The sequence below is a fragment of the Rutidosis leptorrhynchoides genome, chromosome 9 (assembly GCF_046630445.1).
Source record: "Rutidosis leptorrhynchoides isolate AG116_Rl617_1_P2 chromosome 9, CSIRO_AGI_Rlap_v1, whole genome shotgun sequence".
NCBI classification, from domain to species: Eukaryota; Viridiplantae; Streptophyta; class Magnoliopsida; order Asterales; family Asteraceae; genus Rutidosis; species Rutidosis leptorrhynchoides.
In genome coordinates, this window is record NC_092341.1 from 365,462,762 (window position 1) to 365,487,645 (window position 24,884).

The 24,884-nt window shown below is 30.6% G+C and overlaps 1 protein-coding gene across 1 annotated transcript in view; it reads left to right on the top strand.

Moving 5' to 3' along the window:
* The window catches only part of LOC139866982 (uncharacterized), a 47,605-nt gene extending 41,801 nt beyond the window's left edge, over nt 1–5,804 (top strand). The window contains exon 8 of the transcript XR_011765710.1: nt 5,762–5,804. The gene's annotated coding sequence lies outside the window, so the exon portion shown is untranslated. The remainder of the gene's footprint in view (nt 1–5,761) is intronic.
* The last annotated feature ends 19,080 nt before the right edge of the window (nt 5,805–24,884 follow it).

A 24,884-nucleotide genomic window follows, 5' to 3' on the forward strand; every position in this document is an offset into this window, starting at 1 on the left:
GATTGTAAATCGGTCTTGGCGGTTGATAATTATTCTGATAATTATTTCCAGGCCTTTAGTTTATGTATGAAATATTCTCTCTTTGTTCCATTGTTAATTCAATACTGAGACAATCTTTTGTCAAATGTGGTCCTCCACACTGCTCACAACTAATTCGTATTGAGTGAATATCTTTAGTCATCTTTTCCATTCGTCTCTCGACAGCATCTATCTTTGCGGAAATGGAATCTAAGTCATGGCTAGAATTGGCTCTAGCCGCTTTAGATGATCTAACGATATCTTTTTCTTGGTGCCACTCATGTGAATGGGAAGCAGTGTTATCAATAATTTTGTAAGCATCAGTTTCGGTTTTCTTCATAATAGAACCACCAGCTGCTATATCTATGTCTTTCCTTGTAGTGATGTCGCATCCTTGGTAGAATATTTGTACTATTTGACAGGTGTCTAAACCATGTTGCGGACATCCTCTTAATAACTTTCCAAATCTAGTCCACGCCTCATATAGAGTTTCATTCGGCTTCTGTGTAAACGTAACAATTTCTGCTTGAAGTCTTACGGCTTTAGATGCAGGAAAGAATTGTTTAAGAAAATTTTCAACTAAAACATCCCATGTATCAATCGCCCCTTCAGGTAACGATTCCAACCAATCTTTGGCTTCTCCCTTTAAAGTCCAGGGAAATAACATGAGATATATCTGTTCATCCTCCACTTCTCTTATTTTAAATAGTGTGCAGATCCTATTAAAGGTACGTAGATGTTCATTTGGATCTTCCTTCGGCGCACCACTAAATTGGCATTGATTAGTCACCATGTGTAGAATTTGTCCTTTGATTTCATAATCTGGCGCATTAATGTCTGGATGAGTAATTGCGTGACCTTAGCCAGTGCGTTTAGCTCTCATTCGGTCTTCCATACTTAAAGGTTCCAGATTCTCCATAATTGAATTTGTTGAATCGGAATCACTAGAGGATTCTGATTTAATGGTTCGTTCCTCAACAATCTCTGTTTGAATGATTGGTGGTTCCGGAGGAAAGTTTAGTGGTTCAGGATCTATGAATCATCCCTGAATATTCTCCGGATTCTCAATTGTGAGGTCGGGTTCAAAAAATGGATTATCGGAAATTTGAACTGGAGTACTTGGTCGACTGGATGACGATTCTAAAGAAAAATCAACGGCGGTAATATTTGCTAAATGTCTTGATCTAGTTACAGGTGGTGAACGTACAAAAGGTGGTGAACGTCTTGCTCGGTGCATTCACTAAATATCCTATTAGTTTTTAAAAGGAAAGAAAAATTATAATAAGTTATCCAATCAATAGACTTTTCTGATTTTGTCCACGTTTCGAATAGCCAAAAGATGCAGCAGAGGGGCAGGATTCGTTTGGTCTCAATATAATTGAGGACTGTTTGGCTCCAATAACCCGGTCCACGTACAAATCCAACTATTACTACGAACCAGAAAATTTTAATGTCTATCAATTTAACCACTTAAAATAAATTTTCGTAATTTTAAGAAATTTAGATAAGAAGTAGAATAAAAATCTATGTCCTAAAACTAGAATAGCGAGAAATAAGAAAGAAAAAGAGCGCGTCGGAAAAAGGTCGAAAAAGAAAAATGGTTGAAAAATAAAAGGTGACGGAAAAATAAAAGAAACTTATAACACTTAAAAACACTTGACTAACCTAACCTTATTACTACAACTAACTTAAAATTATAATCGCAAATTGAGATTACTAATTGGAATAATAATTGATACATAGGAAAAAATCGTCTAAAAATATTAAAGCTTACAGGAAAAATTAAATCCCAAATGGAAATAACTTAAAAAGAAACTAAAACTTAAAAAGGCGTCGCAAAATTCTAAAGCACCTAAATCCGAGTCTAAAGAAAAAGCACTTAAGGAATTCTACGGCAAAGCCTAAAAATCTAGAAGTAAAAATAACTATGGTAAAAACTAAGTTTAAAACTAAATATGAGCTAAAAATACAAATATTACGCTAAAACGATTAAAAAGGGGCAAAATATAAAAATATACAAAAAGTTGTAAAAAGTACAATTTTTATAAAAATATTATTTTTATATTATTTATTTAATAAAACTATTAATTTTACAATTTAATTAAACTAATTTAACTAAAATATAAATTAAATAAAAAGTAAAACTAATTATAATAATAATAATTAATTAGGGTTAATAATAATAATAATTAATAATTACCCGTAATAAATGCTAAATTAGGGTTCTGTCGGTGTCAGAGTTTCTCCGCGAGTTGCGGTATTCCAAGCAGCAAACCCCGCGAGTCGCGGGGTTCCAAAATTCAACTCTGGTACAGTTCAAAATTTGACGCGTTTTTTTTTATTTATATTTTCTGTTTTATATTTTCTGTTTTATAATCTAAAATTTTTATATAATAAAAACTTATATTTTAAAAACTAGAATAAAAATAGAACTACTTTATAATTTTATAAATAAAAATCTTAAAGCTAGATTTATATATATATATATATATATATATATATATATATATATATATATATATATATATATATATATATATATATATATATATATATATATATATATATATATATATATATCTATATATATCTATATATATTTTTTTGGTTTTTTTTTCGGTTTTATATTTATAAAATATATTTATAAAATATATTTATAAAATAAATTAAATAAAACTTATATTTTTACAAACTAAAGAAACTTTATAAAACTTAAATATTTATCAAACTCCTAAAAATATTTATATTTTTGTTTTTCTTTTTATATTTTCGAATATTTAAAACGTATTTTTATAAAAACGAATTTTAATAAAAGTAAACTAAAAATCTTTTTTTTTTAATTAGCGTTGCTTCCGGCTTTTAAGCTAGATTGTTCCCCTGCAGCGGCGCCAAAAATACTTGATAGTTATGCGAGGTGTATATAAAATAGCTTTATATTTTACAAGAAAATACTATTAAATACGATACAATTTTACACAAGATATTTATTTATTTATAGAATGGATATACTTAAACCTTGCTACAACACTTATAGGCAGTGTACCTAATCGTACAGTAGTGTAGTTTTTAGTAAGTCCGGTTCGTTCCACAGGGAAAATCTTTAAACAAAGCTTAACGCTATATTAGTTTACTTTTATAAAAATAAATATATATATATATATATATATATATATATATATATATATAAGTAATATTATTATTATAAAGGGGGGTTTTTACCGTTTAATGACCGGTTTGTCAATTTTAAAACTTTAGTCGCAGTTAAAACCAAATGTAAAATATTAAAAATAAATACAAGACTTAAATTAAAGCGTAACGTAAATAACGATAATGAAATTGCGAATAATAAAAGTGCGATAAAATAAACTTGCGATAATTAAAAAGTACGATAATTAAAAGTGCAATTAAATATAATAACAATAAAAATGCGATAATTAGAAGTGCAATTAAATATAAAATAAAGGAAATTAAATATGAAATAAAAGAATTATGCTTATTTAAACTTCCGTAATCATGATGTTTGACGTGTTGATTTTAGTTTTATGCCCATGGGTTAATTGTCCTTTATCCTGGATTATTTAATATGTCCGTCTGGTTTTTGTCCATAACAGTCCATCAGTCATAAATATAAAGTGCGAGTGTCCTCGTCAAATTATCCTTATACCCGAAGTTAAATATTCCAACTAATTGGGGACTTAAACTGTAACAAGATTTTAATACTTTGTTTAATAATTACACCAGGATGTCGACTGAGTGTAACCCAAGGTTTTAATATTTTGTTATCAATTATGCCAAGTGTCCTTTTACATAATTTCACCCCTGTTTTAATTATTCTAGTGGCTATTAATCCATTCCCGTGTCCGGTTAAATGAACGATTATTCGTACATATAAATACCCCGCCCATCGTGTCCGATCGAGTGTATATGGTAATTTATAGGGACGCCCAATTGTAAATCTTTATATTAACATTAACAAACTATCATTTAGTTAAACAAATATAAAGCCCATTAATAGCCCATAGTCTAATTCCCACAAGTGTCGTTCCTTTGTCCAAACCCCAATTATGGTACAAAGCTCAATTACCCAATTTTAGTAATTAGCCCAACATCATGATTACTTTGTTTTAAATAAGTATAATAATAACTTAGCTACGAGACATTAAATTAAAAAGGTTGAACATAACTTACAATGATTAAAAATAGCGTAGCGTTACACGGACAGAATTTCGACTTACACCCTTACAACATTTGCTAACATACCCTTATTATTAGGATTAAAATTAAAATTAAAATTAAAATTAAAATTAAAATATAAATATAAATATTTACGTATAGATATAGAGAGGATGGATATATGTTGTGAAAAATGATCAGAATACGGTTGGCTTTATAGGGAATTGAGTTCAGGGGTACTCCGCGACTCGCGGCATTTTTTGCCTTCAAACTCCGCGAGTCGCGGAGTTTGAAATTCCAGCTCACAAACTTTGGAGTCTTTCTTGCCGACGGATTTTTATTATTTATATAATATATAAATAATTATAAGAATTATTTAAATATTATATTATATTTATGTGCATAGTTGACTTGTAATTTTTAGTCCGTTGCGTCGAGCGTTGAGAGTTGACTCTGGTCCCGGTTCCGGATTTTCGAACGTCCTTGCATACAATTTAATATCTTGTACTTTGCGTTTTGAATCTTGTACTCTTGTAATTTCGAGACGTTTCTTATCAATAATTGGAACCTCTTTGATTGTATTTTGTACTTTTGAGCTTTTTGGTCGTTTGCGTCTTCAATTCGTCGAATCTGTCTTTTGTCTTCACCTTTTATTATTTAAACGAATATCACTTTTAAATAGAACAATTGCAACTAAAAGCTTGTCTTTCTTGAGGAATAATGCTATGAAATATATGTTCGTTTTTAGCATTATCAGGCATATTTCCCTGTAGATTGGTAACTACTATTTACATGGGTATTGTAAACGCGAATCCTGTTGATAGATCTATCGGGCCTGACAACCCCAACCGGACTGGATGACCAGTATTCAACGGTTGCACAGTACTTCGTTTTGGTGACTACACTTGGTACGGTGTAGTGAGATTTCATAATAAAGGGAATATGCGACGTTGATTAAATGTTAAGTATGGTTACCAAGTGCTCAACCACTTAGAATGCTTTACATACACTTGCGAGTGTATTATGTTTATGATTATGAAATCTTGTGGTCTATTAACATATTGAAATGATTGTCATGATAAACCTATGAACTCACCAACCTTTTGGTTGACACTTTAAAGCATGTTTATTCTCAGGTACGAATTAAGTCTTCCGCTGTGCATTTGCTCAATATAAGGGCATTACTTGGAGCCGATCATCGCAATGGGACCAAATGTTGATGACTTCGTCCAGGTGGATTAGGACGGGTCCTTTCATGTTGAGTACACTAACGGATGTTGTGAGCACCGATGGTCTTTCGCTAGCACCATTCCCTTGTACTATTGGTTAACCATGGTCGTGTGTTGTAGTTTAGCATATTATATCGTATCGACTATATGCTATTGGTTATGTTAGTTGGCGGTATTGGAGATTATTAGCCTTATACTTTGAGGTGGTATGCTAATTAGTTTGCTAGCATGTATGCGGTATTTGTGTAGGTGATTGCAAGTAAGTAGATTATATATGTAGATGTATAATTATTGTATTCACTAAGCGTTTTGCTTACCCTCTTGTTGTTTACTCTTTTTAGGTTCCGGTGTGGATAAAGGCAAGGGTATACTTTTGGATTAGAGACCTCCATCTAGTGGGGGTATTTTTGGATGCGACCTTGTTGGGTAGTTTAACCCCAAACGCCATGCTCGTGTTTTGTTTGGCAATTAAACTCATGGGTTGATATTACATTTTGAGATTACTCGAAGTATTGTACTAAACGTTTTAATGTCGTTAAACGTGTATGGTGGTTGATTATGATTCGAGAAACGCAACGTGTTGTTGTACTAATCTTATTAATGTTTTAAAAAAAATTTGTCGGGTTAAAGACGGGTTGGGTTGTTTCAGAGTACATGAAACCTTATGTTTTACTTTATGTTTTCCTGGCAAAATGGATGTTAGCCTTTTTTACAGCGTTAGATTTTCAATTTTATTTTATATTTATTGTTTTTAGGTTAAAAAAACCTACATTGATTATAAGTCAGGTAACCCTAATATTGCAACTGAATCAATTTATTATAAACCTAACAAATACTATACAAGATATAGTGATTAATTCAAGTAAATGGTGATTCATCCCTAAAAAATCTCCGTCAATTCGTGAGTCTATATAATGCTTCAATTCTTGTGACGCTCATGCTAATGAAATAGGTATATATGTATCTATTTAGTATTTCCATCCATGATAAAAAAAAATTCGTTTAATTTCAGCTTCGTATGTACTTTTACTCATAAGCATTTCTTATTACAGCCCTTTGATGATTAGATATGTGCAACGTTTTATGAGGTCTATTTATGTTATTGAGAATATCACAACCCTTTGTGGTTTATCTAATATTGTTTGCTTTTTAATCAACCTAACAAATACTCCATCAAATTCTATCATTTCATAAAATCCGCGAAATCGCAGATCTTTAACTAGGAATTCATCAAATAGAGATTCATCAAAAAGATGAATCCTAAAACTTACAAACTTCAAAAACTATCGAGCTAAATGAACTACAACCGAACGAAAGCTCACAACATCTATGAAAAAATAATAACCAAAAAATTACAAACGATCGTAAACAACAAAGAAAAGAGAGTAATCAATCTACAATCTACTAAACAAAAGAAGATTGATAACCATCTAAACCACACTAACCACTCGATGATGAACCGGAAGTTAAATATCCTTGATGAAAGAACCGGAAGTTGAATATCCTTGACTTCAACTCGGTGCATTATGAATGGAGTAGCGACATTTATTAGTACAGTTGGACGTGTGGTAGCTGTATACGTTCTTGTGATCCTTCTCATCAAGTAATTTATAGTTTATTTTCTTTTTTACTCATTTTTTCTGTCGCTTATATTGCAATTACTATTTGGTAGGTATTTAACTGGGCATACAAAAGATGAAGAAGGCGAAGTAGAGTTTATAGATGGGAAAACAGGTGTTGGAAATGATGTTGACCATGCAATTATAATCTTCACGATTGCGGTATGTGTGTTTTATTGGAGAATTGTTCCTTTAAATTGGTAACATATCTTACTTGTGTTTATTCGATCATGAGACTAAAGTTTTTAAATTGTATTATTTGCATACAATCTTTGTGCATTTGTCTAATTGTTCCTAAACGTAAAATAGTTGATTTCCTGAACTCCGGAGGATAACATCAACAACAATTGTAATATGGAAATCATTTTCGTGATGATTTTAATCCATTTGCATTATCAACTGTAATATCAGGTATTCATTGAGAAATAATCATGAAACACGTAAATCGGTCATTCTAATTGTTTACCTAGTTACTGAGAATAAATAAAGTATGTGACTATACCTGCAATATCTAAATATATGAACTCCGTGTGATGATCAATCTGCTATTTGTGATCTACTTCTATCTACTTTACTTAATACATTAAAAGAAATAAGTAATCGAAATCAGTACTCAACTACTTTTTGTTTTAGTGGTACATGACAATTAAATTCGTTTAGTAGTAGCACCCTACCAAAAACTAATCAAATGTTTATGTGTGTATTTAGTACACATGATAAATTGGGCGGGTTACATGGGTTAGTTAATTGAAGACCATTTATGTAATGAGCTTCTGTTTTAGATTATGTCTTGAACATACCAGATTATCTTAGTACGTCACATTACACATGTATATCATAAGGAATTGTTTATTAATTTTACAGGCTAATCAGCTACTTGAAAACGCTTTAAAGAAGATCTGAAAGATAATCATCCCAAGACAACAAGCTATGGATGTATTCACTATTCATGACTACTACGGAGTATCTGACAAGACTGACTATAGTATCTCAAATATGGGAAACTTAGAGAAAAAAATGACTACTAGATCTATCAAAGTACACTTATCATATCATATTACATATTATCCATACTACTTATTGTTGTAGACAATCAAATTCTTATTATTGTTTTTGACTTTACTGTCGTTATTTTATTCTAATGAAGTACTTCATTCGATATTTGTCTCTTGATATAGATAGTTTACTTTTATATTTCATTACCATTACATCGCAACTATCAACTATCGTTATCTAACATCGTCATTATATAACTCCAAAATGATCCCCGTAAATTCACGGGTATTTAACTAGTTAAATATTAAAGCACACACATAACAATTCAATAGTCACAATATAAAATGTTATTACATGAATAAATGTATTCAAATGATAAACTTAAAACTAGGGATTATGCACCAACATGTACAAATCATGACCCTTTCCCGAATATGATGAACATATAAAACCTTATACATATACTCGGTTAGAATAATGATAATACTCGTGTACGTTGTATGTAGTTAAGATCAAGATAAACCAAATATAGAGTGTAGTTACTAAAAAAGTCTTCAACCATTTATGGCAACAACTTTCTAAATTCGTGTACTTAATGCAATTTAATGCAATCTTTGTAGTATAAAAAGGTTCACCATCATAGTCATATTTTGATATATCTTATGAAGATGTTGTTTAACAAACATATGTTGCATTTCTTCTTTGTTCTTAGTCTTCTCGTATTAGGTAAATGACTATTTCTAGTCTTAGTCATCTAATCTTCACTTTTATATATATACATCTAACTTTTTTTTAGTTAAACTCATCTCTAGAGTACTCTTACACTTAACGAGTCTAAAATACGTTCTCATCATTGCAGGTATTGATGGAAATAATAACAATGATGATAAATTGGCTACGAAGATATCACAGACTGGTATTGATATTTTAACCGTATCAACTCCTTTTGAGAGTCCAAACTCATTGAATGTTCACCCTATGGATACATATTGCTATCCAGCGAGTGTTCCAAAGACATGTCAACCTGGGGTTAAAAGATGTTGGTGTTGTCATAGACTAAAATATGAACTTTGTGGCCCTCCAGAGGCGGTGTGTCCCCGCTGTCATTAATATATGTATTAACTAAAAAATGTGATAGTTCGTTTTGCGTTGTTATGTATCGCGTAATAAATATAAATGTTCTTACGATGACCGTGCATATAGTTGTTTAAAAAATAATATTCAAATCGATAAGTAATAAAGTCGATTAGTATTATAGAATTTATTACGCCCCTAGGTCACACGAGTGAAGCCGTTTAAGCTTATCTTCATAGTTCATCTACTTCTTCCCGCCTTTACTTTTATTTTTGCACCAACATAATAAAAATATATACTTCTTAATAATTAAAAATAGCATAAATACTTTTGAATAAATATAAATACTATACTATGAAATAATGTAATAACTAAAGAAAGTTAATGTAAATACTTATGTGCTTAAATATGTGTGCCTAAACAACCACACCAAACAAAATATGTGAACGCAATGTACAAGATGAGTTAAAATTTTGATAGTTGTTTCTCTAGTGAGATGTAGACAAATGTTCTTCAATCTTGAGGTAAATATCAATGCTTTATTATTCTTAAGAAATGTAAGTCCCTTTTTTATTTATAGTAAAGAGTGTTTGCGACATGACTACTCACAATAACATATGTGGATCTAAAGATAAATTTATAGCGTTTAATACTTCCTTTTGAACAGATAAAATTTTATACAAATGAAACAGTCTTCCCCTAGCGAAAAGTTAGGGAAGATGAACCAACAAGATTACAATGGTATTATCAGCCAACTATTTTAACGAATAGGAGGTCTACCTCGACTACAAACACAATTAAACGAATCATCACAGATATAATTAAAGATTAAACATTTGACCCCACACCAGGTGTATTATTCAGTGTTAATCTGTACATGGTGCACAAAGTGATTGGGTCTTCTCAGCAATATGACCAGCATACAAGTAAGCACAGCAACAGCTCTCACCATTGATGCTACAACCTGTAACTCATCCAAACAAACATAAGAACAAGCTAAAACAAATAAAAGATTGTCATTTTTATCACGTTAAGCTATGAATCTTCCAATCTAGTAGGAATCGATATCTCCACAATAACTTACCTTGATCTAATTCGCTATGGTACATCATATTCCAACTTCAATTTCACTATCATTATTGCAATAAAAAGGCCATGCCTAGCACAATTACATAACACGTATCAACGGTAAAAAATAAAAGACGCCAATGATGGTGAAAAGATATAAAATTTGAAGTTATATCTGATACTCCATACAAACCATTTTCTCTTTGTTACTTGAAGGTTTAAGAGGCGTATCTGTGACTAAAATGTTACATTCACATGATATACCTAGGCCAAAAGTCTACAAAAATTAACATTTTTATACAACATGTAACACAATATATATATATATATATATATATATATATATATATATATATACACACTCCGTAATCCTATGAAACATATCAGAAGATAGCAAGATAATCACTTCGAGTTCATCATAGAGGGCATGGTCCCATGCAAGACCTGACGCACATCATCCCACTTTTGCACATTGCTACTTGATAGTGCTCTAAATGAACATATATTTAGTATCAATATCCTTCTAATATGTAAAGCTTTTAATTACTATTGTTTTATTTTTATGTAATAATCGTTTAAATAAATAAGTGCGAAGACAAAAGAAGAAAACGACGATTTAAAGACGCAAATGACCAAAAAGCTCAAATGTACAAGATACAATCTAAGTGGTTCAATTTATTGATGAGAAACGTCTAAAAATGACAAGAGTACAAGCCGCGAAACGCAAAGTACAAGATATCTAAGCGTACGAAGGACGTTCGAAAATCCGGAACCGAGACATAAACCAACTATCAACGTACGACTCAACGGAGCTAAAATTACAAGTCAACTATACACAAGAATATAATATAATATATAATTAATTATATATATATATATATATATATATATATATATATATATATATATATATATATATATTATATATTATATATTTATTCAGCAGCCCACGTTTTGTATTCATTGGATGAGCTGGATTTCGAACCTCCGCAATCGCGGAGCTCCAAGGCACAAAAGTACCACGATCGCGGAGCACACAGTTTCAAAATATGCCTATAAAACGCCACGAAGTCTGCCGAGTTTTACACACCATATCCATCTTTCTCTCCTCAATGATATAATATATATATATATATATATATATATATATATATATATATATATATATATATATATATATATATATATATATATATATATATATATATATATATATATATATATATATATATATAGTGGTAGGATCAAGAGGGAAGTAACCAATCGGGGGAAAACGGGGGGAAGCAAAAACTTTTTTTTCGTTTTTTGAAAAAAAAATTGTTCACGAAAATTATAGATGAGATGAAAATATGAACATTTAGTAGAGACACTTGATAAATGTTTTTATTTTGGCGGGAAAACGCTCGAAGAAGTAATATATAACAATTATCGTATTTTTCGAGCGTATATTGAGGTTTTAGCTATTGGGGTGTAGATATTAGGGTTTAGATATTAGGGTTTATAGGGTTTAGATATTAGGGTTTATTAATTTAGGGTTTAGGGTTTAGATTTAGGGTTTAGATTTAGGATTTATATTGAGTTTTTAACACGAACGGTTTAGAGTTTAGGGTTTAGGGTTTAGGGTTTGGTATTTTGGGTTTATGGAAAACACCAAACCCTAAACCCTAAACCCTAAACCCTAAACTATAAATCGGGCTAAATTTTACTTCACAAAACATGAAAAAAACGCTCATATTCTTCACGAACAATATAATCTTGAATGTTATTTTTGTCAATCATTTTTCCGCCTAAATAATAACATTCATCACGAAGTGTCTCTTCTAAATATTCATATTTTCGTGTGATCTTGATGCCGGAAAAAAAAATTCCAAAAAAAAACGAAATTTTTTTTTTTTGCTTCCCCCCGCTTCCCCCCGATTGGTTACTTCCCCATTGATCCTGCCCCTATATATATATATATATATATATATATATATATATATATATATATATATATATATATATATATATATATATATATAATATAGTTTAGTTTTATATTAGTTAGTTTGGGTATTGTAACGGTTATTTTACGGTTTTTAAAGTCGAAACTTTGTGCCTGTAACACTACGCGATTAATAATCACTGTAAGCTAAATTCTCCTTTTTAAATTAATGTCTCGTATTTAAGTTATTATTATTATGCTTATTTGAGCCGAAGTAATCGTGAATGTTGGGCTAAATATTAAGACGGGGTTATTGGGCTTTGGACCATAATTGGAGTTTGGACAAAAGACCGACACTTGTGGAAATTAGACTATGGGCTATTAATGGGCTTTATATTCGATTAACTAAATGATATCTTATTAATTTAATGTAGAGATTTATAACTTGACGTATTTATATATAACCACATATGCTTGATCGGGTACGGTAGGCGGGATATCTATAAATACTAATAATTGTTCATTTGACCGGACACGGGTATGGATTAATAGTCAATGGACTCATTAAAATAGGGGTGGATTACATTCAAGGGTAATTGGTGTAATTGTTAATAAAGTATTAAAACCTTGGATTACACGCAGTCGATAACCTGGTGTAATCATTAACAATGTATTAAGACCTTATTACGGTTTAAATCCCCAATTAGTTGGAATATTTGACTTCGGGTATAAGGTTAATTTGGCGAAGACCCTCGCACTTTATAATTATGACCGATGGACTATTATGGACAAAACCAGATGGAATTATCAAATAATCCAGGACAAATGACAATTAACCCAGGATAATAAATTAAAATCAAAACGTCAAACATCATGATTATGGAAGTTTAAATAAGCATAATTCTTTTATTGTATTTCTTATCGTACTTTTATTTACTGTAATTTTATTTATTGTCAATTTATTTCTTATCGCAATTTTAATTATCGCAACTTTAAATATTGTTATTTATTTTACGCATTTTAATTATCGTCATTTATCTTTACGCTTTATTTAAAATCGACAAACCGGTCATTAAACGGTAAAACTCCCTTTTATAATAATAACACTTATATGTATATATATATGTATATATATATATATATATGTATATATATATATATATATATATATATATATATATATATATATATATATATATATATATATATATATATTTGTATAAATATAGTTGTTAAAAATATAGTACGTAATCACTAGCTCCCTGTGGAACGAACCGGACTTACTCAAAACTACACTACACTACGATTAGGTACACTGCCTATAGTGTTGTAGCAAAGTTTAGGTATATCCCATCCGTAAATTAATTAAAACTTGTATCATATTTCGTAGTATTTCGTACACCTCCGCTCGCACATCAAGTTTTTGGCGCCGCTGCCGGGGACTCGGTGAAAAACGCTATATTTTTATAAACTATATTTTTGTAAAAATATATTATTTCTTATTTCATAAAAATATTTTGTTTTAGTGTTAAAAAATTTAATATATATATATATATATATATATATATATATATATATATATATATATATATATATATATATATATATATATATATATATATATATATATATATATATTTTAAGAATTTATCTATAAAAAGAATTTTTATTAAGTTTTTAAAATATAAATTTATTTTTATTTTCTATCTATTATTTTATAAAAAAAATTCAAATTGGGTCAGATTATTTTCGAAACCCAAATATAATTAAAAACTGCATTGTGCCGAGTCTGTTTTTAGCCCAACAGCCGAACCCAACACAATTAAACTCCGCAGTCGCGGAGCCAAGCTGGCACATAGTGTCCCAGTCGCGGAGCCTGCTCTGTCAGGAAACATAGTACGCATTAATTACAGAATTAGGGTTTAATTAATAATTATTATTATTATTTACCCTAATTAGGGTTTTTAATTAATAATTAGTTTTAATTTTATTCTTAATATATAATTCGTATTTTTTAGTCTGAATATTATTATTAATTATATAGAATAATATTTTTATATAATAATAATAATATAAAAATAATATTTTTATATAAATTTTATTTTTATCATTTTAGTTTATATATTTTTATAATTTTTATCTTTTAATCGTTTAATTCGTAATTTTTATATTTGTCGTTCGTTATATAGTTTTAAGTTTAGTATTTTGCCGTAGTTTTTCTAGATCTTTAGGCTTTGCCGTAAAATTCCTTAAGTGATTTTTCTTTAGAATTAAGATTTAGGCGCTTTAGAATTTTGCAACACCGTTTATATATTTTAGTGCCTTTTAAGTAATTGCAGTTTTCGAAATAGAATTGCATTTAAGTTTTAATACCTTTAGGCGCTACTTTTTAGATTTAATTTTTAGACTTTTAAGTTTCGATGTTTTTTTTTTTTCGATGTTTTTTGACGCGCTTTTTAGTTTTCTTTTCTACGCTCTAGTTTTTAGGACATAGAATTTTCTTTAAATTTCTTTAAATTTCGACGAAAAATTATTGTAAACGATTGAATTAATAGACATCCAAAATTTTCTGCTTCGTATTAATAGTTGGATTTGTTAGTGGCTGAGTTGTGGATTTTTCGATTTAAAGGATCCTGGCCCCCTGCTGCATCTTTTGGCTATTCGAAACGTGGGCAAAAGCAGAAAAGTCTATTAATTTGATAACTTATATATAATTTTTAGTTTTATATCTAATAGGATAATTAGTGAATGCACAACATTGTAGCTAAAATTTGGCCATCGCAATAAAATGGAAAATTTTGAAAACAAGGCTATGGAAACTCTTTTTGAAATCCAAAATCAATTAAATCAATATTCTCAAACGAGTGTTGATGACAATTCGTTCGGTCAATCTTGGATCACGAATGACGAATCAATAACTGGTTGTGAAATCTGTGGAAATTATCACTCAACATGGGAATGTTATTATTACGTTCCTATGGAAAATTATGCACCCATGGAACCTGAATGGAATGATTATGAGGAATACAATTCAAATTGGGATTATTCCCAAGAATATATCCAAACTCAACAACCAGAGAACGAGGAAAATTATGTGTCTAAAATTTTTTTAGATTCTATGAAAATCAAACTCGAAGAACTTGACGCTCAAAATGAACAAATGAGAGAGTTCACAAATAGGCAAGCTGAAACTCTATCAGATTACACACCTGTTAATCTGAGGAGTATTGTGCAAGAAAATCTCATATCATCGAATTTTGATGAATTCGAGAGCTCCAAAATCACCAATTATCCCGATGATACTTTTTATTCAGTTTTACCAATTTCACAACATACTGACACATTAACCTCTACCGACGAAATCATCGATCCATCAATGGATAAAGAAGAAGTAAGGGTGACAAATTGGTACTCTTGGAAAAACTATAACGTTGAAAATTTTACCCCCGAGACCAAAGTGGTGGGACCGATAAGGACCGTTAAAGAAGAAGAATTTGCTTCGATCCCGAAATTCACCATTCCACAACCTTCCAACCCAATATTCTCAATAGACGAGTCATCTACCGAAGATGAACTACGAGCTGTAATAGATAACGACACCTCAAATTTTACCCAATTGGGTAATAGAAGTGAAAACTTTGATCCCGAGAATGAACGGAAGGAAATGTTAGGAATTGTCCACCCTAAAGAAATATGTATGTCGGTGTATAACGATCCATTTGACCAAGAACCAGAAAAGAGACATTTCCATTTACTAAAACCTACAATTAAAAAGGAATTAAGTAGTGACGATCGGGTGGGTCTAAACTTTAAACCCATTGATATATTATACACCACAAGAGATGTAAATAACTGGCTCAAAATTTTAATTCTTGGAACTTATTCTACCGACTTCACATGTCGTCAGCTAAGTGTGGGGAAGTCTAACCCCACTTAACGTTAAATTAGGGGTTCGGGTTAGTGCATAACTCGTTAACAAAAATGCATGATAAGTTAGGGTAAAAGACACATTTTCAAAGATTAGCAAACAATTCAGAAAAGCAACCATTTTTTAAGAAAAACATGAGTGATAAAATAACAAAAGTAATGAACGGTGAGGCGCGCCATCTATCATTCGACGAGCTTTGTAATTACAAACTGGGTATTTTTAATCACTTTTCTACACTAATCACCCTCATAAATTTATAATTATAGTCTGATTTCATGCAAATGAGGGCATTGCATGATCTCAAGTGTGGGGAAGGGTTATAAATTCTCTCAGGATTACACTTAGTTTAATTGTCAAATTTTGTGAAATTTTGAAAAAATTTCAACTAAATGAATTCAAAATCATGTTTATACATATTTATGAACGATGAAAACTAAGTGTTAATACCGAAATTATCGTTACCTAGGAAAGGACATAAATTGAGAAACAACCTAAAATGCTTGAATTCATTTAAAATGGAAAAGAGGAGAATAAAAAGGCAAAGAAAGAAAGAAATAAAAGCCAAGTGTGGGGAGAATGTACCAAGTTTTTCAATTAAAAACTATCTATCACATGTTTCTGTAAAGTTATTGCAGGTGTTTTTGTTTTGGACAAAATTAACTGTTTTACCCGATTTCTAATAATATATTTAAAAGAAATGTGTCACTTGATTTAAAAGGAAGTAAAGTCTTCTGGAAAAAGAAATGAAGGAAGTAAAGTCTTCCGAAAAAGACACGCGCTTCTTGATTTAGGTCAGGAAGTTGTCGTCCAGACCAGCTGTAGGTTGACGAAAAATCTAGAAAAATCATCTCTAAAATCAGCAGGAAATCCACGGACCTCAGCATCAAACAGGGTCGCCAAGTGGTCAGACTTATCCTATCCATGAGAGGATCTGTCTCGTAAAATGGGGAGGGCGCCGTGCAAATTAGCTTGATAAGACTAATGAATCAGACCCCCAGAAAGGATAATCTCCTTAAAAGATTAAAAATCAGCTTTTAAGCCTGATATTACTCAATCCTTGAGATTGACCTTAAAGATTGAGAATTACAAACTCATGGAATTCAATGATATCTAAACTCGAGCTTGAACGAGAAAATATTTTGATCAAATTAAAACCGATTTGTTTTTCTGAAAACCTATTTTCAATGCGTCTATTACCATTGAACGTAAAATCCTAGGAATTCACCTGGAATTCATTAGGTCACCTGAACCAAATCGGGTGTCAACCATAAGAACGGTGGTTGCATAGCATGGTCGAAGACAGAACCTTGTGCCAGACCGAAAAATTATAGGGTGATCTTTACTATTGCTCCTACAAAGGATAGTAATTGCATCCGACACGTTGTGGACCATGAACATCTGCATGTCATTAGACATTGCCTTAACAGTTGCTTGTTCATCGCTTTCCTTTACAATCGGACGGTAGTTTACCGAAAGGTAATATACGGAGCAAGTATACTGGACGTGTTGCTTTCCTAATACAAGGTTAGCAAGTGGGTGACACAAAACCGCAAGTTTTGAGCTAAAATTTTAAAATATGAAACCCACGCAACCCACAAAAATATTTTGCAAACACCGGTGAAGGGTTATTCCGGAAAACCTATCTAGGGTAAAAGCTAGAATGAATTTTCAAAAGATCAAATGTTTTCATAAAGATCCAATTTCCTTAAAGGATGTAAATTTTCATAGTCATGTGGGACTGTAAACCACATCGTTACTATCATTGTTTATACCGCCGTATTAAAATCACTGTTGTACAAAGTGTGAGAATAAAAAAAAGTGATTCGAGTGAAGTGTGATTTAATTTCAAGTTCTGTATTGCTTGAGGACAAGCAACGTTCAAGTGTGGAGATATTTGATAGTGCTCTAAATGAACATATATTTAGTATCAATATCCTTCCAATATGTAAAGCTTTTAGTTATTATTGTTTTATTTTTATGTAATAATCGTTTAAATAAATAAGTGCGAAGACAAAAGAAGAAAACGACGATTTGAAGACGCAAATGACCAAAAATCTCAAATGTACAAGATACAATCCAAGTGGTTCTATTGATGAGAAACGTCTAAAAATGACAAGAATACAAGCCGCGAAACGCAAAGTACAAGATATCTAAGCGTACGAAAGGACGTTCGAAAATCCAAAACCGAGACATAAATCAACTATCAACGTACGATTCAACGGAGCTAAAATTACAAGTCAACTATGCACAAGAATATAATATAATATATAATTAATTATATAGATATTATATTATATATTTATTCAGCAGCCCACGTTTTGTATTCATTGGATGAGCTGGATTTCGAACCTCCGCAATCGCGGAGCTCCAAGGCACAAAAGTACCGCGATCGCGGAGTACGCAGTTTTAAAATCTGCCTATAAAAGGCCACGAAGTCTGCCGAATTTTACACACCATATCCATCTTTCTCTCCTCAATGATATAATATATATATATATATATATATATATATATATATATATATATATATATATATATATATATATATATATATATATATATATATATATATATATATATATATATATATATATATATATATATATATATATAAAATATAGTTTAGTTTTATATTAGTTAGTTTGGGTATTGTAACGGTTATTTTACGGGTTTTAAAGTCGGAACTTTGTCCCTGTAACACTACGCGATTAATGATCACTGTAAGCTAAATTCTCCTTTTTAAATTAATGTCTCGTATTTAAGTTATTATTATGCTTATTTGAGCCGAAGTAATCGTGAATGTTGGGCTAAATATTAAGACGGGGTTATTGGGCTTTGGACCATAATTGGGGTTTGGACAAAAGATCGAAACTTGTGGAAATTGGACTATGGGCTATTAATGGGCTTTATATTCGATTAACTAAATGATATCTTGTTAATTTAATGTAGAGATTTACAACTTGACGTATTTATATATAACCACATACGCTTGATCGGGTACGGTAGGCGGGATATCTATAAATACTAATAATTGTTCATTTGATCGGACACGGGGATGGATTAATAGTCAATGGACTCATTAAAACGGGGGTGGATTACATTCAAGGGTATTTGGCGTTATTGTTAATAAAGTATTAAAACCTTGGATTACACGCAGTCGATAACCTGGTGTAATCATTAACAATGTATTAAGACCTTATTACGGTTTAAATCCCCAATTAGTTGGAATATTTGACTTCGGGTATAAGGTTAATTTGGCGAAGACCCTCGCACTTTATAATTATGACCGATGGACTATTATGGACAAAACCAGATGGACTTATCAAATAATCCAGGACAAAGGACAATTGACCCAGGATAATAAATTAAAATCAAAACGTCAAACATCATGATTATGGAAGTTTAAATAAGCATAATTCTTTTATTGTATTTCTTATCGTACTTTTATTTACTGTCATTTTATTTATTGTCAATTTATTTCTTATCGCAATTTTAATTATCGCAACTTTAAATATTGTTATTTATTTTACACATTTTAATTATCGTCATTTATCTTTACGCTTTATTTAAAATCGACAAACCGGTCATTAAAAGGTAAAACCCCCTTTTATAATAATAACACTTATGTGTATGTGTGTGTGTGTGTGTGTGTGTGTGTGTATATATATATATATATATATATATATATATATATATATATATATATATATATTTGTATAAATATAGTTGTTAAAAATATAGTACGTAATCACTAGCTCCCTGTGGAACGAACCGGACTTACTAAAAACTACACTACTCTACGATTAGGTACACTGCCTATAGTGTTGTAGCAAGGTTTAGGTATATCCCATCCGTAAATTAATTAAAACTTGTATCATATTTCGTAGTATTTCGTAGTAAACTATAATAGTATTTCGTACACCTCCGCTCGCACATCACTACTCATCACAATATACAATATACATGTCAACGAGAAAGAGTTGAGTACCAAAATTATTAATAAACAAAATCGTTCCTAAACAAACCCTAAACTTCAACTGACGTTCATGAGCTATATTCAATCAGTTAATCTTTTTAACTATCTAAATAATATGTCTAATTTGACTAAGCAATATAAAGTCTAAACCCGACATAAGTACAACAACATCAACAACAACAACAATACCCAATCCCCCATATGCCTAGACCCGACATAAGTGATAACACGAATTCTTGTTTGTTCATCGGTTAGATATACCGCATCACGATTCAATTTCGGTTCCATTAAGATCATGGATACTGATTTGTAATACCGCAATTAATCTACTCGCAATCCATGAACATGATCGGCCTTGCACAACCAGAATCTACTCACAAACAATGGTTTAAACTGCGCACATCATGGCTGCAATACTCGGATGACTCGACCTAGTTCTCAACGACAACTCGGAAAAATTTCCAGAACGAAAAATCGGTGTCTAACTCACTAATTAATCGGTCAACCACCGGTCAACGACGGTCAAATGGCAATTCAAAAGTTGCCGAAAACGAGAAAAGATGAGGAAGGAAAACAGAAAAAGAAAATGAAGAGGAGGGAGGAAGGAAGGATTTAGTGAAATGTCCCGTTCATATTGACTATAAACGTTCAATATTAATTGATTTCGTCGCGAGGTTTTGACCTCTATATGAGACGTTCTTCAAAGACTGCATTCATTTTTAAAACAACCATAACCTTTATTTTATCTATAAAGGTTTAAAAAGCATTACGTAGATTATCAAATAATAATAATCTAAAATATACCGTTTACATACTACCATTACATAATGGTTTACAATAAGAATATATTACATCAAAAATAAGTTTCTTGAATGCAGTTTTTACATAATATCATACAGACATGGACTCCAAATCTTGTCCTTATTTTAGTATGCAACGGCGGAAGCACTTAATAATCACTTGAGAATAAATATGCTTAAAACGTCAACAAAAATGTTGGTGAGTTATAGGTTTAACCTATATATTATCAAATCATAATAATAGACCACAAGATTTCATATTTCAATATACATCCCATACATAGAGATAAAAATCATTCATATGGTGAACACCTGGTAACCGACATTAACAAGATGCATATAAGAATATCCCCTATCATTTCGGGAAATCCTTCGAACATGATAAAAACGAATTGGAAGTACTAAAGTATCCGGTACTTTGGATGGGGTTCGTTAGGCCCAATAGATCTATCTTTAGGATTCGCGTCAATTAGTAGATCGGTTTACTAATTCTTATGCTACCAAGCAAAAGGGACATATTCGGATTCGATCATTCACCCATATAATGTAGTTTCATTTACTTGTGTCTATTTCGTAAAACATTTATAAAACTGCATGTATTCTCATCCCAAAATATTAGATTTTAAAAATGGGACTATAACTCACTTTCACAGATTTTTTACTTCGTCGGGAAGTAAGACTTGGCCACTGGTCGATTCACGAACCTATAACAAATATGTACATATATATCAAAGTATGTTCAAAATATATTTACAACACTTTTAATACATTTTGATGTTTTAAGTTTATTAAGTCAGCTGTCCTCGTTAGTAACCTATAACTAGTTGTCCATAGTTAGATGTACAGAAATAAATTGATATATATATTATCTTGAATCAATCCACGACCCAGTGTATACACATCTCAGGCTAGATCACAACTCAAAGTATATATATTTTTGGAATCAACCTCAACCCTGTATAGCTAACTCCAACATTACTGCATATAGAGTGTCTATGGTTGTTCCAAATAATATATATACATGGGTCGATATGATATGTCAAAATATTTGCATACATGTCTATGGTATTCCAAGATTACATAATATATTAGAATACATGTATAATACAATATAAGTTAGCTAGGATATGATTTGTATAGAATTGTTACAATATTTCCCGTAGCTACAATAATAAAAAAAAATCCAATCTTGTTTTACCCATAACTTCTTCGTTTTAAATCCGTTTTGAGTTAATCAAATTGCTATGGTTTCATATTGAACTCTATTTTATGAATCTAAACAGAAAAAGTATAGGTTTATAGGTGGAAATATAAGTTACAAGTTATTTTTGTAAGAGGTAGTCATTTCAGTCGAAAGAACGACGTCTTGATGACCATTTTGAAAAAACATACTTCCACTTTGAGTTTAACCATGATTTTTGGATATAGTTTCATGTTCATAAGAAAAATCATTTTCCCAGAATAAAAACTTTTAAATCAAAGTTTATCATAGTTTTTAATTAACTAACCCAAAACAGCCCGCTGTGTTACTACGACGGCGTATGTCCGGTTTTACGGTGTTTTTCATGTTTTCAGGTTTTAAATCATTAGGTTAGCATATCATATAGATATAGAACATGTGTTTAGTTGATTTTAAAAGTCAAGTTAGAAGGATTAACTTTTATTTGCGAACAAGTTTAGAATTAACTAAACTATGTTCTAGTGATTTCAAGTTTAAACCTTCGAATAAGGTAGTTTTATATATATGAATCGAATGATGTTATGAACATCATTACTACCTCAGGTTTTGTGGATAAATCTACTAGAAATAAGAAAAATAGATCTAGCTTCAAAGGATCCTTGGATGGCTTGGAAGTTCTTGAAGCAGAATCATGACACGAAAACAAGTTCAAGTAAGATTTCCACTCGAAATAAGATTGATATAGTTATAGAAATTGAATCAAAGTTTGAATATGAGTATTACCTTGTATTAGAAAGATATCTTACTGTAAATAAGAAAGATTTCTTGAGGTTGGATGATCACTTTACTGTAGTGAACCGAACTTTTCCATGTTTATATATATTAATTGAGATTGATATTTACATGATTAAATGTTTCCAACATGTTAAGCAATCAAACTTGTTAAGACTTGATTAATTAAAATATGTTTCATATAGACAATTGATCACCCAAGTTGACCGGCGATTCACGAACGTTAAAACTTGTAAAAACGACATGACGATATATATATGGATATACATATGGTTAACATGAGATTATGATAAGTAAGTATCTCCATAAGTATATTAACAATGAGTTATATACATATAAACAAGACTACTAACTTAAGGATTTCGAAACGAGACATATATGTAACGATTATCGTTGTAACGACATTTAAATGTATATATATCATATTAAGATATATTAATATATCATAATATCATGATAATATAATAATTTAACATCTCATTAGATATAATAAACAATAGGTTAACAACATTAATTGAGATCGTTAACTTAAAGGTTTCAAAACAACACTTACATGTAACGACTAACGATGACTTAACGACTCAGTTAAAATGTATATACATGTAGTGTATTTAGATGTATTAAAATACTTTTGGAAGACTTCAAGACATATATCAAAACACTCATACTTAACGAAAATGGTTACAGTTACTTTCCCATTCTTTTCTTTCATCAAGAATTCTAGTCGTATTCTTACCCGTATTATACACAGCTTCAAAACGTACTTACTATGGGTATATACCAATAGAAACTAGCATGGGATTCCACTCTTGATTATGTCATGTATGACTAATCAATTTTAACTTCTACCATGAGCTATTCAACTAACTAGAACTCCTTTTAACCCCACTCACCACTCACCAATTACCACTCATCATTCACTCCATTTCACTTCCAATTCTCTTTCTAATTCTCTCTCAACACACACACACACTATTATGAACGTATTTTTCCAGTAGTTAATCATCATCTTCATCAAAAATCACTTCAAGAATCAAGCTATAATCATCATAGGAAGAACACTTCAAGAACACTTCAAAAATCCCTTCAAGATTACTAATTTACTTCCAAGCTTTCTAATCCATTCCAAGTAATCATCTAAGATCAAGAAACCTTTGTTATATACAGTAGGTTATCTTTCTTGTTCAAGGTAATATTCATATTCAAACTTTGATTCAATTTCTATAACTATAAACTATCTTAATTCGAGTAAAAATCTTACTTGAACTTGTTTTTGTGTCATGATCCTACTTCAAGAACTTTCAAGCCATCCAAGATCCTTTGAAGCTAGATCATTTCTTGTCACTTCTAGTAGGTTTACCTACTAAACTTGAGGTAGTAATGATGTTCATAACATCATTCGATTCATATATATAAAACTATCTTATTCGAAGGTTTAAACTCGTAATCACTAGAACATAGTTTAGTTAATTCTAAACTTGTTCGCAAACAAAAGTTAATCCTTCTAACTTGACTTTTAAAATTAACTAAACACATGTTCTATATCTATATGATATGCTAACTTAATGATTTAAAACCTGGAAACACGAAAAACACCGTAAAACCGGATTTACGCCGTCGTAGTAACACCGCGGTCTGTTTTGGGTTAGTTAATTAAAAACTATGATAAACTTTGATTTAAAAGTTGTTATTCTGAGAAAATGATTTTTATTATGAACATGAAACTATATCCAAAAATTATGGTTAAACTCAAAGTGGAAGTATGTTTTCTAAAATGGTCATCTAGACGTCGTTCTTTCGACTGAAATGACTACCTTTACAAAAACGACTTGTTACTTATTTTTCCGACTATAAACCTATACTTTTTCTGTTTAGATTCATAAAATAGAGTTCAATATGAAACCATAGCAATTTGATTCACTCAAAACGGATTTAAAATGAAGAAGTTATGGGTAAAACAAGATTGGATAATTTTTCTCATTTTAGCTACGTGAAAATTGGTAACAAATCTATTCCAATCATAACTTAATCAACTTGTATTGTATATTATGTAATCTTGAGATACCATAGACACGTATACAATGTTTCAACCTATCATGTCGACACA